General features: G+C 41.7%; 2 protein-coding genes across 5 annotated transcripts in view; both read left to right on the forward strand.

The window, feature by feature from the left end:
• Positions 1-1,703, forward strand: part of LOC111528918 (zinc finger protein 468) — a 183,006-nt gene extending 181,303 nt beyond the window's left edge. For all 3 annotated transcript variants that reach the window (XM_031934793.1, XM_023195800.3, XM_023195801.1), the window contains one exon: positions 38-1,703. The gene's annotated coding sequence lies outside the window, so the exon portion shown is untranslated. The remainder of the gene's footprint in view (positions 1-37) is intronic.
• LOC111528915 (zinc finger protein 28) overlaps positions 1-5,961 on the forward strand; it is a 163,364-nt gene that overhangs the window by 119,062 nt on the left and 38,341 nt on the right. The gene's annotated exons all lie outside the window — the stretch shown is intronic.

The following is a 5,961-nucleotide window of genomic DNA, read 5'->3' on the forward strand; positions in this document are numbered from 1 at the left end:
AAAAAAAAAAAAAAAAAAAAAAAAGAAGTGTAATGAGTGTGGCAAGACCTTGGGTCAAAATTCACACCTTGTAATTCAAAAGGTCAAAATTCACACCTTGTAATTCACACTGGAGAGAAACCTAAGTGTAATGAATGTGGCATGGATTTTAATCAACAATCACACCTTGCAAGTCATCACAGACTTCATACTGCAGAGGAATCTTACAAATGTGAACAATGTGACAAAGTTCAGTCGCAAATCCAGCTTCAAATACGTAGGAGAATTTATACTGGGGAAAAAAACATACAAATACAAGGTTTGTGACAAGGCTTTCGGGAATGATTCACACCTGACAAACAATACTAGAATTCACACTGGAGAGAAACTTTACAAGTGCAATGAGTGTGGCAAAGGCTTCAGTGGGCAGTCAACACTTACTCACCATCAAGCAATCCATGGGACAGGGAAACTTGACTAATGTAATGATTGTCACAAAGTTTTCAGTAATGCTACAATCATTGCAAGTCATTGGAGAATCCACAATGAAGAGAGATCTTACAAGTGTAATAAATGTGGCAAATTTTTCAGACATCGTTCATGCCTTGCATTTCATTGGTGAACTCATGCTGGAGTGAAACCTTATAAATGTCATCATTGTGGCAGGGTCTTCAGTTTCATCCTATGCAAAACAGGAGAATTCATACAGGAGAGAAAACTCACAAGTGTGATGAGTGTGGCAAAGCCTTTACTTCGTGTTCACACCTCATTAGGCATCAGAAAATCCATACTGGACAGAAATCTTACAAATGTCATCAGTGTGGCAAGGTCTTCAGTCTGAGGTCACTCCTTGCAGAACATCAGACAATTCCTTTTGGAGACAGTTGTTTCAGATGCAATGAGTATAGCAAACCATCAAACATTAATTGACATTAGAGTCAAATCAGCCTTGACCTGAGTTTGAGTTGACTTAACATTGAGTTCAAGCATTAATTGCCATTAAACTGTTTATGTTAAGAGGATTGTGCTGGGGGCCATGGCCCATGCTTGTAACCCCAGCACTTTGAGAGGCAAAGACAGGTCACTCGAGGTCAGGAGTTTGAGAACACCCTGGCCAACAGATAGGAGCCACTTTTCCCAACCTGTATTTTCTTTTTCCTTTTTTTCTTTCTCTTTTCTTTTTCTTTTTGAGATGGAGTCTTGCTCTGTCGCCTATGTTGGAGTTTAGTGGTGTGATCTCGGCTCACTGCAACCCCCTCCTCCTAGGTTCAAGTGATTTTCCTGCCTCAGTCTCCCTAGTAGCTGGCACTACAGTTGTGTGCCACCATAGCTGGGTAATTTTTTCTATTTTTAGTAGAGACTGGGTTTCACCGTATTAGCCAGAATGGTCTCCATATTCTGACTTTATGATCCACCTGACTCCACCTCCCAAAGTGCTGAGATTACAGGCGTGAGCCACCGTGCCTGGCCTGTTTTTTGTTTCTTTAACAAAAAGTTATAGGGATTTCTATGAGTATTGTACTGAATCTAAATCACATTCAGTTATAAAATCATTGAGCAATATTTTTCCAATCAGTATGGGGTTTATATCTATTTATACATGTTTTTAATCATTTTGATCAATGTTTGTAGATTTCAAGGTACAAACCTCACCTTTTAATGCATATTTCTAAATGTTTCTTAGTTTAAGTTCTTTAGCAAATGGAAGTGATTTCTAATTTTCTTTTTTTTTTCTTTTTTTTTTTGAGACGGAGTCTCGCTCTGTCTGCCAGGCTGGAGTGCGGTGGCGCTATCTTGGCTCACTGCAAGCTCCGCCTCCCGGGTTCCCGCCATTCTCCTGCCTCAGCCTCCCGAGTAGCTGGGACTACAGGTGCCCGCCACGGCGCCTGGCTAAGTTTTTTTTTTTTTTTTTTTTTTTTTTGTATTTTTAGTAGAGATGGGGTTTCACCGTGGTCTCGATCTCCTTGCCTTGTGATCCGCCCGCCTCAGCCTCCCAAAGTGCTGGGATTACAGGCGTGAGCCACCGCGCCTGGCCAGTTTTCTTTTAAAATTATTTATTGTTAATGTATGGAAATTCAACTAATTTTTGGTGCTGTTGTTCTATCTGCAAATACACTGAATGTGTTTATTAGTTCCAGTTGCATTTTGGTTGACTCTTCGTGATTTTCTTCACAGAATGTCATGTCATCAACAAACAAATAAAATTTGACTTCTTTCTTTCTGATTTGGATGAGTTTGATTTCTTTTGCTATTTCATTGCTCTGGCTAGGACAGCCAGTACTGATTGAATAGAAGGGGTGAGAGTATTCTTGCATCATGTGAGATCCTAGAGGAAAAGCATTCCATTTTCCCTGATTGGTTATTTCTGCATTGGTCATTTCACAGAAGGTCTTTCTATTGTTGAGGTAAATTTCCTTCTGTATCTATTTTGTTTTGGATTTCCATGATGACTGGATGTTGAATTTTGGGAAATGCTTTTTTTCCATCTACTGAGATGATGTGATTTTCATCTTTCATTCTGTTCAAGTGGTATATCTCATTGATTTGCTTGAATATGTTGAACCATCCTTGCATCCCAGAAATAAGTGGTACTTGCTTATCTACAATCTTTTTTATATCCTCTTGAATACAGTTTGCTAGTACAAGTGGTCTTCAGGAAGTTCATGGAAAAATACATATTATGAGAAAATTGTGCGTGGTGTCGCATTTTCTGCACCAAAATAAACTGGTACAAATCTGTTGTAACATGTCTGAACTAGTTTAAGGCACTCAGAAGGGGAAGACATGAGTTTGAAAAGAGAATCAAAGCAATGTAAATTTTGCTAAAATTGAAACAAGAAGAAACATCAAATTTATGATGAGACCAGATGCAGTGGCTCAGGCCTGTAATCCCAGCACTTTCAGAGGCCAAGACAGGTGGGTCACGTGAGCCCTGGTATTCAAGAACAGCCTGGGCAGAATGGTGAAACCCCTTTTCTACAAAAAATACATAAATTAGCTGGGCATGGTGGTGTATGCCTGCTGGTTCAGTTTCTGTGGAGACTGCAGTGGGAGGATGGCTTGAGCCTGGGAGGTCAAGGCTGCAGGGAGCCATGATCATGCCACTGTACTCCAGTGTGGGTGACAGAGCAAGATAGCGTCTCAAGAAATGAATATGGTGGAATTTGGGTAGAGGAACAATGAAATCATTGATGCTTTATGAAAAGGTTATGGGGACGATGCCTAAAAGAAATCACTAGTTTGTAAATGGGTAACTCATTTTAAGTTGGGACATGACGATGTTGATTAAAATACAGAAATTAGCTTGGTATGGTGAGTGCCTGTAACACAGCTACTCGGGAGGCTGAGGTAGAAGAATGACTTTAATTTGGGGACCAGAGGTTGCAGTGAGCCAAGATCACGCAACTGCACTCCAGCTGGGCAACAGCAAGATTCTGTCTCAAAAATAAAGTAAAATAAAAAAAATAAATAAAAATAAAACCCCTTCTCAAATAAGCTTTGGTATAATCTTAGGAGGTAACATCATTGTTTTGCAAGTATAATATGTGTTCAAAATATTCTTCTATGACTCTACATTTCATTAGATATGTTTTTTAACCATTTTAAAACTGATTTTCTCTGAAATTTACTGTGTTCAGTTTGCATTGGGGACTGCATGCTTTCTAGTCTGTATCATATATTGGAAACATTTTCTGGCACCTGATAAATCATTTTAGTTTGTTTCAATGTGTACTTGATAAAGATATCAAGGAACTTTTTCTTTATGCTAACATCAAAATTTAGCTGAAGTAGCCTATTATTCCATTTTCTTTGTTTATGTCATCTGATTAAATGGTGAGCTGTGAGCTGCTAAGTGAATGTTCCCTTCAAGTTTCTCTGGTCCGTAGTATTCTTTGCAGATGTTGAAGGATGGGCAGGATTGACTTGGAACCTTGTTCCAGCAGAGCCTATGTGTTCATGAAGAAAACATTTGCTCAGATCTCCTTTGTACCGCTGCCTCTCTTTCACTGTTTTGAACACCTATAGCTATGTGTTCACAATCGTGTTTATTTTGAAGGTATTACTATCATTCTTTCTGAGAAAATAGTTACATGTTTAGGATTCATACCATCAGAACCTTAGACATTGAAAGAGATATTTCATTTGCTCAAGTGTATAAAATTGTCCTGGAATTTTTTTTTTTTCTTTTTCTGAGACGGAGTGTCACTAGGTCCCCCATGCTTGAGTGCAGCGACACGACCTTGGCTCACTGCAACCTCTGCCTCCCAGGGCCAAAGATCCACCCCAGTTAGCCTCTCAAATGGCTCAGACCACTGATGCACACCACCACACCTGGCTAATTTTTTATGCTTTTGGTGAAGTGTCTCCTGCTCAAAACAACAGTGACTCAGCCTGTAATGCACAGGTGGAGAATAAGACCAGAAAAGCTCAGTCAGAGTGACGCTGACCCCTGAAATACTTCGCCACATAGTGTGTGACTTTTCCTGTAGGAGAGGGTCATGCTCAGGTGTAATTTGAATTTTAAATGGATTCCTGTCCTCCCAAAATGTAAAAAAACACAAATACCAGAATGGAAAAAACGGGATTAGACTCAAATCATCTTGAACTTATTCTTTTCTCTGTCCACACCCACTGCTTTTCCTTATCTCACAGTTTTAACCCACCTACCCATGTCCGCTGCAGGCCTCTCCCCTGAGCTCTACAATCCTGTGTCCAGTTTTCTCAGCTCTCTACTGGGACATGAAACAGGCATCTCCACCTTCGCCTGTCCATAAGTGACTTCCTAAACCCCCAAACATTCCCTTACAGGCCTACACGTCTCAGATGAGGGTGTCAGTGTACTTCTGGAAACTTAGTCAAACTTGACAGCATGTATTTTAAATATGGGAGATAAATTACGTTATTTGTAAGTGTTGTCATTTATTTATTTATTTTTTTTTTTTTTGAGACGGAGTCTCGCTCTGTCACCCAGGCTGGAGTGCAGTGGCCGGATCTCAGCTCACTGCAAGCTCCGCCTCCCAGGTTTATGCCATTCTCCTGCCTCAGCCTCCTGGGTAGCTGGGACTACAGGCGCCCGCCACCTCGCCCGGCTAGTTTTTTGTATTTTTTTAGTAGAGACGGGGTTTCACCATGTTACCCAGGATGGTCTTGATCTCCTGACCTTGTGATCCGCCCGCCTCGGCCTCCCAAAGTGCTGGGATTACAGGCTTGAGCCACTGCGCCCAGCCAAGAGTTGTCATTTATAACGTAAAGAGAAAGTTGCATGTAGACATAAAAGGAGAGAGGAAATACACCATTTCCGAAATTCTGTTGAGGTGTGAGAGAAAAATATTTCAAGACCTCATCCCTATGGATCTGGGCTCCCAGGACCCCTCTGACCTCATCTCCTGCCTGTGTTCTCCTTGCTCCCTCTGCTCCAGACACGCAGGCTTCTTTCCTTTTTCTGGGACTGAGGTTGCTCCTTTCTCAGGGCCTTCACCTGGGCTGTCCGTCTGCCTAGGATCCTCTGGCCCCTCAGCTGCAAGTGACAAGCAGCGTTTCTTCCCTAAGTCTTTGTTCTGACATCACTGTTTCTATGGAAACGTTTGTGATCGCCCACAGTCCTCCATTTGACATGGCAACCCCACCTTCACCCCCACCTCTCGTCCATGTTGCCTGTTCTGTGTGATTGTTTTTGCTCCTTCGCTATTCACTGGATCCTGGTGGGAACAGGTCCCCAAGCAGAGAGCAGAGCAGAGCCAGAAGGTGGGGCTATGCTGGGCTAGTACCCTCTGAGGGGAGCTCAACCCTGGCTTCACATTAGGGTTCTCAGGCATTTTGGAAATACATCTTTTATGCTGCTTTATCAGAGATTGCTATTATCATAGATTTAAACCCACCCTCAGTAATATTGACTATGGCGCTGGTGATTCTCATCGGTGTCCAGTATTGAACATCAAGGCAGTTTCCTCCATGTTGAGAGCTGAGATCAGCCTGTGATCC

This window comes from Piliocolobus tephrosceles, chromosome 21, assembly GCF_002776525.5.
Source record: "Piliocolobus tephrosceles isolate RC106 chromosome 21, ASM277652v3, whole genome shotgun sequence".
Classification (NCBI taxonomy): domain Eukaryota; kingdom Metazoa; phylum Chordata; class Mammalia; order Primates; family Cercopithecidae; genus Piliocolobus; species Piliocolobus tephrosceles.